Source organism: Equus quagga, chromosome 21, assembly GCF_021613505.1.
Source record: "Equus quagga isolate Etosha38 chromosome 21, UCLA_HA_Equagga_1.0, whole genome shotgun sequence".
In the NCBI taxonomy this organism is placed as follows: Eukaryota; Metazoa; Chordata; class Mammalia; order Perissodactyla; family Equidae; genus Equus; species Equus quagga.
In genome coordinates, this window is record NC_060287.1 from 38,837,140 (window position 1) to 38,847,029 (window position 9,890).

Consider the following 9,890-nt stretch of genomic DNA (forward strand, 5'->3'; position numbering starts at 1 on the left):
GAAACCCCCAGAACACCCCGGAACTCGGGGCTGCTGGCTCCGCATGTCCCAGGCCACAGTGTCAGTCCCTCTCAGAGCTGAAAGTCTGAGGCCACAGTCTCAGAAGACATTCAGGAAGTGCTGGGAGGCTCGTGGGCCGTGGGGCCCAAATTTCAGGACGACGGAGCCGGCGGCTCTCAGCCTCCAGAGAACAGAGTGGAAGTCCGTCTGTCCCCCACCATTGGTGGCCCAGGGACAGGAGCAACCAGGACATCAGTTCCTCTTTCACCCGATCCCCCCGACCTCCTGTTCGCAGGTCGCTTTGTGTGGTCACCCAGGCAGGGCATTGTGGCTGGGATTTCTCTCCAGAAAGGACCCTGGAGTCCAAGAGAGAAGTCAGCTTGAATGCCAGAAGCTGTGGTCCAGAACACTGCAAGTTTTCCCCAATGTGGTGTTGTGAAAACTTTTTTTTGAACCAGTATTCCCTAAGTTGTGGTAAAATGTACACAATGTAAAATTTACCTTTTTGACCATTTTTAGGTGTACAGTTCAGTGGCACTAAGTACATTCACATTGTTGTGCAACCTTCGCTATTGTCCATCTCCAGAACTTTTCAATCTTCCCAAACTGAAACTCTGTCCGCATTGAACACTAACTCCCCCCCCCCGACCCCAGCCCCTGGCACCCACCATTCTACTTCCTGTCTCTATAGATTTGACTCCTCAAGGGACCTCATATGAGTGGAATCACACAGTGTTTGTCATTTTGTGACTGGCTTATCTCAGTGTAACGTTCTTGAGGTTCATCCACGCTGCAGCATTGTCAGAATTTCAGTCCTTTTCCAGGCTGAGTACTATTCCATTGTGTGATGGACCACCTCTGCTTAACCATTCGTGGGTCGGTGGACACTTGGCTCACTTCCACTTCTGGCTTTGTGAATAGTGCTGCTGTGAACGCGGCTGTACAAATCTCTCTTTGAGACCCTGCTTCCCTTCTTTTGGGTGTATATTTACAAGTGGAATTTCTGGATCATGTGATCATTCTATTTTTAATTTTTGAGGAGCCACCATGCTGTTCTCCACAGCAGCTGTGCTGTGTGACATTCCCACCAGCCTTGCACAGGGACCCAGTTTCTCCACACCCTCACCCACTCTTGTCGTTTCTGTTTTTGTTTTTGGGTACTACCATCCTAATGCGTGTGTGTTGTGAAAAGTGTTCAGGATTTTGCAGTTTGAAGAACAGGAGGATCGCCCACACTCTCCCCGAGAAGTGGTTCACGTGCCCTCTTTACCTCTCTCCAAGTCGACATGCGTGGTACGTGTCCATGTGTCGTTTTGGGAGCAAGTTGCAGGCATTTGGGTGCTAACAACATCAGCTGACTTCTCCTGGGATGAGCAGAGTGTCCCCTCGCCACCCTCAGGATGTGCCAGAGTCCTGTCTGCTCTCCAGACCCTTTTGAACATCCCCAACCATCCCAGTGGCTGCCAGGCTCCCCACTGGTTCGCACCCAGCCTCTCAGTCCAGACTCTTTTGTTGACGACACCCACTTTGCTGGAGGTAGGGTCTATGGTAGCCGTTGCCAACCTTAACTTTGCCCCCAGGAGATGTTTACCAACGTCCAGAGATGTTTGTGGCTGTCACTCTGGGGGGTGCTGTTAACACCCTACGACGTGTGGGGCGCCCCCACACCCTGGGGTACCCCACCCCTGACGTGAGCAGCTCTGTGGCCGAGAACCCTGGGCTGGAGGCCCGCTGAGCTCTGAGTCGCACGTCTCCGGCCAGATCCTTGGTGGCTTGTGTGCTTGCTCATCAGCAGGCAGGTGGCCAACATCGGGCCCCCCAACTTCGGCCTGCTGGGCGAGGGGCATCTAGGACCCTCCACTGTGCAGGTGGGGTTCCCCTTTGGCAAGTCCTGAGTGACATGGGTTGCCCCACTTTGTCCCGATGGATACCCCCGCACCCAGGAACCCTTCCTGGTAGCATCCACCACTCTGATGGTCCCAGGAGAAGCCAGTGACCATGCTGGGGGCTGCAGATTACGCTGCTCGCCCTTCGGTCCTCTGCGTGGACGGCGACGCTCTGTAAAGGAAGACCTCCCTCTATTTCCCCTTCGGCCCAGTCTCTTCTACTTTTTTTGTTTAGTTTTAGCTTTAGATTTTTAGAAAATCTATCTCTGGATTGATGCATTTCTGTTCATTCAAAGTGTTAAGATGAGTGACAGCCATTATTCTGTTTGCCACTCAGATTGTCCAAAATTCAGCCGCTGGGATTTCATTCTGACTGGTTCCCGTCTCCACGCGCCACCTCCTTCCAGCCTCACCCTCTGCTCCGCTGTCTCGGGCTTGGGATGGACCCTTGCCCCAGTGCCTTCTGGTCCGGAACGGGATCTCAGAACCAAGACCCCGGCATGGTCAGATGCTGCTGGTGTCATTCTCTGAGCTGTTCCATGAGACCAGCCTAGATTATAGAATACATAGGAAACGTACACAAAAACGAACGAGGACACCGTTTCCCTTTTAGACGCAGCGTTAGGAAGGCTCTTCTTAAACTGAAACTCTCGGTTTCTAAGAACTTCACTCTATTACTCAGTTGCTTTGTCCCACAAGACTCGGTTTCGCAATGTCAGCCTCAGCCCCAGGCGCCGGGGGAGCCTGCGATTTCCCTGCGTCCTTGGTACGCAGCGCAGGCCAGCTGAAGAGCATCAGCCGGAACCACGTTCGGAAGCCCCCTGCAATGATTCTCCTCCCTGAAGGGGCGCATAATCAAAACGAAAAATATTTGAAATTTAACCGTTTCCTCGAAATACCAAAAATAACACTCTGCACGTAGACTTTTTTCTTTCAAATCTTGAAAATATTTTGAAAATTTAAGTGTTTTAAGGTACTGTACCACACGCGGCCCCCACCCCAGATAAGAGAGGGGCTCCGCCGCGTGGGGTCTCAGCCTGTGTCCCCTCCTGGTGCCTTTTCTGTGCTCTCATGTGATGCTCCAATGCCTGGTCGCACGGGGCAAGTGACCATGCCGCCACCCAAGCGTGTCTCGCCTGGCTCTGTGGACCAGTGGGCTGTTCCGGCGCCTGCAGCCGGCCCTGCCCGCACCGAGTGTTCCTGTGGCCGCTTGGGGTCCCTGCGGAGTTCACCCTCGGGATGCGGCAGACCCAGACAGTGCCCTGGGCTTCCGTCCTCCTGCCCGCATCAAGCCAGCATCCTATGGCAGCATGTCCTTGTCCCCCAGCTGCCCATCCAGTGCCAGCCACCTGCCTCTGGGGAACCCGACCTGGTTTCGTGTCAGCAGGAGCAGGCCAGTGGCTTGTGCTTTCTCCCCGCAAGCTGCACACAGTCCCTGGGGGGCCGAGCAGGGCCGCTTCGCTCTGAATGAGCTCCGTCCTCCGCACTGTGTGGCCTGGAGCAAGCTGCCCTCTCTGGGCCTCATCCTCCCCACCTGTGAAATAAGGCGAATTGAGAAGCTCCTTCTCCTGAGGTGCTTGGGGCTTGATGGCCAGTTAGGAGAGTGACGCAGGCGAGGGGCACGCAAGGCATCAGGCCATGGACTCTGGCACGTGAGGACACGGCTGGGCTGTCAGGAAGTGGCCTTCGAGGAACGGGATAGGCTTTGCTCAAATCCAGACATGGCAGGTGTCCACCACCACTGCCTGCAAGAGGACGCCACCCCATGCCAAGGGCACGCCCAGCCAGGTGCAGACGGAGCTAAGGACACAGGCAGGAGGGGGACAGACAGACGACAGGCAGCAGAGCCGTCCTGGGGGCCGGGAGTCTGTTGGAGGTGAGCACAGGAAGGTCATGGGACTTGAACAAGGGGGCTTAGAGCTCAACCTGGTGGCACTGGGGAGCCCCAGGAGTCAGAGCAGGGAGGGGCGTGGTGAAATGGCATCTAGAGGGTCACCTGGCCGCCTGTGGAGGGCAGCCAAGGTGAGGGGTGGGCAGAGTGGGCCAGCAGGTCAGCGGGGCTGAGACCGGCCGGCAGGAGGCAGGGGCTGGGGTGCTGATGCTGATCCAGAGGGATGCTGGGAGTTTGGCTCTCACTACGGTGTGTCTGAGATGACCTTGGAACGTTTGTTGAGGCACAGCCCATCCACAGGCTGAGACACCAATTTCAGAGTCTTCCTGGAAGAAGCAACAAGGAGAGAGCTGGCCCCTGGGTAGGAGTGGGGGCTTGGCCCCAAGCAGGGTGGGGCATGTGGGTGGGTGGTCAGAGAGGACCCCGAGGGTCCAGGGCCCAGAAGGAGAGGATGTTGAGTGAGTGCCCGTCGTTGAGTGGGCTCTGGTGAGTGGGGTCACCTCAGGAGAACCTAGGTGTGTTCCATGTGGGCTCTACATTTCTAGAGGGACCCTGATCCCCAGCACAGGGACCAGAGCGAGAGGGGTGTCAGTCCACTATAGCAGGATGATGGAACCAGGAAAGAGGAGGCACACGGGAGGTTGGGCAGCCTCCAGCTGGCAGGCTGGCCAGCAAGGAACTCAGAGGTACGTGCTTTCCACTGAGAAGGGGGCAGACTGAGTGTCAGTGGAGCGGCCGATGGGACAGCCTATGGGGGTGTTAACTAAGCCCCTCAAGATGACGGCATCTGCAGGGTGACGGTGTCCAGGCTTTCTCTCCCCGAGCCTGGGCGTGCTGCCCTCCGCCCCCAGCTCCCTGGATCTTGTGGCTCTCCTCTCCTCCATGCCCCCTTGGGGTCAGTGCCCCTGCACTGTCTCCATGCCCTGCAGGCCCCAGGTGCCCCCTCCTCCCCTTCTCTCCTCAGACCCTGAGCTCCCTTCAGGACTGTGACCCCACCCCAGGGCAGGCCTGTCTCCCAGCGACGAGAACGTGACAGTGGGAAGTCGACGGAGGCCCTGGATCCTGTGTTCTTCACCTGTGTCCCACCCACAGCCCCCCTGGCCACTGTGTGCTCCCTCTGGAATCCTCAGGCCGGCGGGGACGCAGGAACACGCAGCCGTCTGTGTCTGGGCATGGCCTGCGCTGTGCCCCCTTTTCTGGAGTTCTGGAGCACTGCCACACGGCCCCGACTCTGTCCATCGCCCGGCTCCCCACCTCGGCCGCACCTCCCGCCTTGCCATCACAGGCTGGGACAGCCACAGTCCACTCACTCAGCCTTCCGGGGGTGCACGGGTCGGGCAGGACCTGGTGTGAGAGCACCGTAGAGAATTTGAACACCATCATGGAATGGGCCAGAAGGGATCTGCTCTCATCATCTCCGGTCTGTCAATTCTGAATCAGGTCAGGGTGCAGCTCCCTCGCTGGCCCCCTCAGCTGCCCTGGGACGCCTCCACAATGTGCCCTTCTCTGGCCACATGCGGCTGTGGCTCCCTCCCCTCCAGACTTCTCCACCCCTACCCGTGGACCGTGGACCACCCCCACGTCCCTGCACGTCACCACACAGCAGAGGGCCAGGCAGCGCAGAGGCAGGGCGATGAGCACGGCGCAGAGGAGGCCGGTCCACCTCAGAGGAGTGACTGGGCCCTGTGGTCCCTGCGGGTGTTGTGGGGGACTGACAGGCCCCACGTTCCCTGTGCCTGGGATGAGCCAGAGCCAGAACCCCCTGGCCTCGGCAGCTCCTGCAGGGCTTCACTGCCTGGCCAGGCCTGGCCTGGAGCCAACTTTTCCTCATCGACTGTGGTCTGGGACTTTCCTGGTCAGGCTCCTTGCCACAGGGACAGCTGCCGGGGAAACCCCGTGTGAAAGTGGAGTCATCCAGGTCAGCCCAGCAGCAAGGGTGAGTGCTGGCCGGGCCAGGGCCCTAAGGGGACACCTGCCCGTGTCAGAGGAGCTGGGAGTCAGATCTTGCTCTCCCAGCTCACACCCTCAAAGCACTGTCTTACCAGGCCACGTCTGCCCTGCCTTGACTCTGAGCTTAGCTGCTCTGCTCTGTCCAAGCACCTCTGCCCCAGGGCCTTTGCACTGGCTGTTTCTGCTGCCTGGAGAGCTCACTCCCATGATGTGCTCAGGTCAGCTCCCTCTGCTCCACAGGTCCCTCCTCCAACATCACCTGCTGAGTGGGGCTTCCCTGTCCCACTTCTCAGTGTCAGGGTCACACCAGAGCCCCAAGGCTTGCGGGGGGTCTGGCACAGAGTGGGTGCGCCTAGGCACGTAGGATGAAAGTCAGTGAACGATAGTACAGACCTCTTCCGGGTTCAGGAGAGACAGCAAGGACAAAAGAAAAAGGAAGTCAGGCGACGGGAGAGGGGGACATGGGCCATCGCGGGTCTTGGAAAGCTGGATTTAGGGGCTGGGACCAGGCAGTCCTATAAGGCCCTGTGGGGAAGCTGAGGCCCAGGAGACACCATGAGACCAGGGCACCGGCTGATAAGAGGAGGAGGGGCCGAGCACCTCTCCTGCGACCAGGTCCAGCTCCTCTAGGCTACTGTCCCCCACCAGGGTCCCCGTAGGCCCCCATCCTGGCCAGAGCCCAGGATGCCCTCCTGTTCCGGAACTTCACCTTCCTCTCACTCCAAACCTAACTAGTCTCCTTCCTGCAGTGGCCCTGGTCCCTGGAAGGGGCTCAGGCCCTGCTCAGGTGGCCCTGCTGCCGTACTCAGGTACATACATATCCCACATACGGACCCCATCACCCCCAGGAGGGCCTGGAAAGGCACGAGGCAAGCTGTCAGGGAAGAGGGTTTTGTGCTGGAGTGTTTTAGTGTCCCCCCAGTCATGGGGTGCGCTGGGCGCTGGCCTGGGTGGGTGCCTCCTCACCCCCGCTCCGTGCAACCCGTCCATCACGGGTGCCCTCTCCCTGGAGGTGTTACGGCTCCATGGCTATAGGACAAGCTGGTGACGGCCAGCAGGGCTGGACTGGGACATGTGACAGCAGTGTTGCCTGTTGGAGAAAGAAATCCCCTTTCCTCCTGGGGCTAAAGTGAAAATGTTGGAGGGAGTGGGACTCCGTCGGGGCTTTCCTGGGAAGTAGCCTCGGGACTTGCCCTGACTTTCCGTTTCTCCGTGTGGGAGCCTGAGCCTGAGACGGACCGGCTGGGAGGAAGTGAGCTGGTCTTGCAGAACCTTCTGGCTGGCACTAAGCTGGGGGCGGAGAGTGATGTCCTGCCAAGTGAAACAGCTCCAGGCCGGCTCCCGTGGGCGCCCCAGCTCTCAGCCAGCCCAGAGCGGTGGGTGCCGAGGGTGATGTGTGGGCAGGCATGGGCCACACCCCTGCACTGTTGGCCCGTGAGGATGGAAGGCAGGTTGTGACAGGGAAAAGTGCTCAGAACCCGGGCTGGGGTCAGTCTCTTGCTGGCCGTGGGTGCAGGCTGACCCCTCCACCTGGCCAGGCCTCAGTTTCCTCCAGTAGCACCTGCAACCTCTGGTCGCTGGATAGGCATTGGTTCAGGTGGACAGCAGGCCTGTAGCGCTCCACCCACACTGACCAGCATGGCTCCTGCCCCTGGAGCCCCAGCCCTTTCTCGCTGTGGAGTGTGCCTGCTGCCACCCCACCCCATGCAGAGACGAGGCATCCAGGGCCCCAGCAACCTGGCACCGGGGACGAGGGGAGGGTAAAGGTGTATTAGCAGACAGGTGGCTGCCTGGCCCCGTGGGAAAGTGGGTGTTAAGTCCATGGCAGAGGGCAGCCGAGCAAACAGCCCCGTAACAGCCTCAAGTTTCAGGCCAGGAATGTATCCCCTGCTTCGTCGGTCAGAAGCTGGTGGGAAGTGGGGCATGACACCTTCCTGGGTCACCCAGCCTCCTCCTAGGTGGCCTCCGGGGTCCCCTGGAGAACCTTGTAAAGCATATGCCATGTCACCACATGGTACCGATGAAGAGCCCAACCTTCAGAGAGATGAGGGGCCCAGGCTGAGCTCACAAAGCAGGGAGCCCACGCTGAGCAAGGCCCGGGCCCCCCACGGGGGACTCGACCTTCATTTGGGTTTCCTGTAGAAATGGAAAACTTTGAATAAGAAAGCGGAGGCTGGCAGACGTGAAGGGGGTTGAGGAGAGCGGGACTTGGTTAATTGCATCTCCAGCCATTTTCATGGACGGAAAGATTTTGGGACAAGAGTCTTGGTGTGGACAAAAGAGGAACCGAAACGCCCGTGCCCCGCCCCTCCTCCCGTCTGGCTCTGTGGGGGGAGGGCAGCGGCCGGAGGTGCATGGGCAGGGCTCCCTGACCTCTGTGCTCTCGGCCACATTGTGGGCTTTGATGCCCATGTACACGTTCACTCGTATTTGCGTGTGTGTGTGTGCACGCCCAGGTCAGAGACACTGCAGTTGCAGATTCCTCTCCCGGAGGGAGGCATCTGTAGTGGGACCCTATCCTGGGGCCCAGCCACCTAGATGTGCCAAGGCGGCTGGTGCTGGGGAAGGTGGGAGGACCGCAGCCTTTGTGCCGGTGTCTTGGTGGGAACCAGCACTGCTTAACTGGAGGCGGTCCCTGGGGCCCCTGTCAGCACCCCCTCCAAGACAGGTGCCAGCCAGGATGCCCAGGAATGCCTGGGGAGGTGACCTGCTGGCCCCTAATGCTCAAGGTCAAGAGCAGGGCAGACATCTTCCTTTTTCCCCTACCAAGGACCACACACTCGGGGACCTTCAGACCTGGGGAAAGGTCATGCTCGCTTCCTCGCTGTGTCCGAGGTTTGCAGGGGGTGGAATGTTCTCCTGAAAGCTGATCTTGACGTGCCGGGTGTGGACTTTCCCCAGGTGCCGGTGAGGAGAAAGTAAACACAGCTGGGGCTTGCCCGGAGGAAACGGACGACCTGTGGTGGCCTGGTCACTGGGGGTGTCCAGCAGGGACTTCCCGTGGCTCCTATGGCCTTTGGCTGAGACCCACGACAACTTTCACCAGATACTTCCTCAAGGACCTGAATCTGGGGGGGACTGTGCACCCAGATGAAAGGTGCTGGAACTAGGTAGCGATGAGTGCTGCACGATGCCGTGAATGACTTCGTGCCACTGAATTGTGCACTTGAAAGTGATTAAAATGGTAAATTTTATGTGCTGTGTATTTTACCAGAATAAAAATAAATAAGTAAATGGGAAGAACTCACACCCGTTTGCTGGGCCGAGCAGGAATTACCTGGTAAGGTGGAGCCTGCATGGACCCCCAGGGCCCCCGAGATCTGCCCACCTGCCCTTTGGGAAAGCAGGGCCAGAGTGGCGTCCAGGAGCCTGGGCTCTCGTGGCTGGACCCAGGCAGAGCCACAGGCTGAGGCTTGTGGAGTAGGGGAGCCGAGAAGACCATGCTGAGGCCAACCCCTCAGGGGCCCAGGGGCTCCATGGGCAGCCCCTGCAGGGGGTGAGAGGACACCCACCTTCTCCTCTTCTCTGTCCTGGTCCTGACGCGGCCCAGAACGGCCCCTCCCAGTCACTTCTCTGCAGCAGAGTCTTGTCGCCTAAGCATCCTCCTACTTTTTTTTTTACTTTTTGAACCGTAACTGCTGTACCGCTCAGGCTTGCTGATTGCAAACAGTGGAGGTGAACTCTGAACCCCTTCCATGGAGCTCTGGGATCGGCTGAAAGGCCAGAGAAGGAGACCTGGACGTGAGTAGGGTTCAGAGAGGCCCAGAAGGTAGCCTGGTGAGGAGACCGCTGCCCCTGGCACTGCCCCCTGGGCACTCGCCACAGCAGTGCCCAGAATGTCCTGCTTCTGGGTCACTTGCTGTGACCCAGAGTCCTGCGCAGGAGCGTCCCGTGGCCAAACTTGGACCCCGAGGCCGGCCCCATGGTGTCTCTTTGCTGTGGCCTCTGCAGCCTGTTTGCAGAATGCCACCAGCTTAGTTCAAGGCCAGCAACGTGCCCATCTAAACAACTACATGTCTTGGTTCACACGGCAGTCAGGGGGACACGTGAACCAGCCTGACCCACGGGATATGGACAGAAAGTCAAAAGACTCTGTGTCCCTGGTGGCATCGTGGGGCGCTGTGCCTCTATGGATGCCCGGCCCAGACTTCCTGGTACACAAG

The 9,890-nt window shown here is 58.9% G+C and overlaps 1 long non-coding RNA gene across 1 annotated transcript; it reads left to right on the forward strand.

Annotated features, from left to right (window-relative positions):
* The first annotated feature begins 1,049 nt into the window (after window positions 1–1,049).
* Window positions 1,050–9,298, forward strand: LOC124231344 (uncharacterized). The gene is made up of 3 exons (XR_006886499.1): window positions 1,050–3,762; window positions 4,742–5,713; window positions 8,629–9,298. It is a non-coding gene; the product is annotated as an uncharacterized LOC124231344 (long non-coding RNA).
* Window positions 9,299–9,890: the final 592 nt, after the last annotated feature.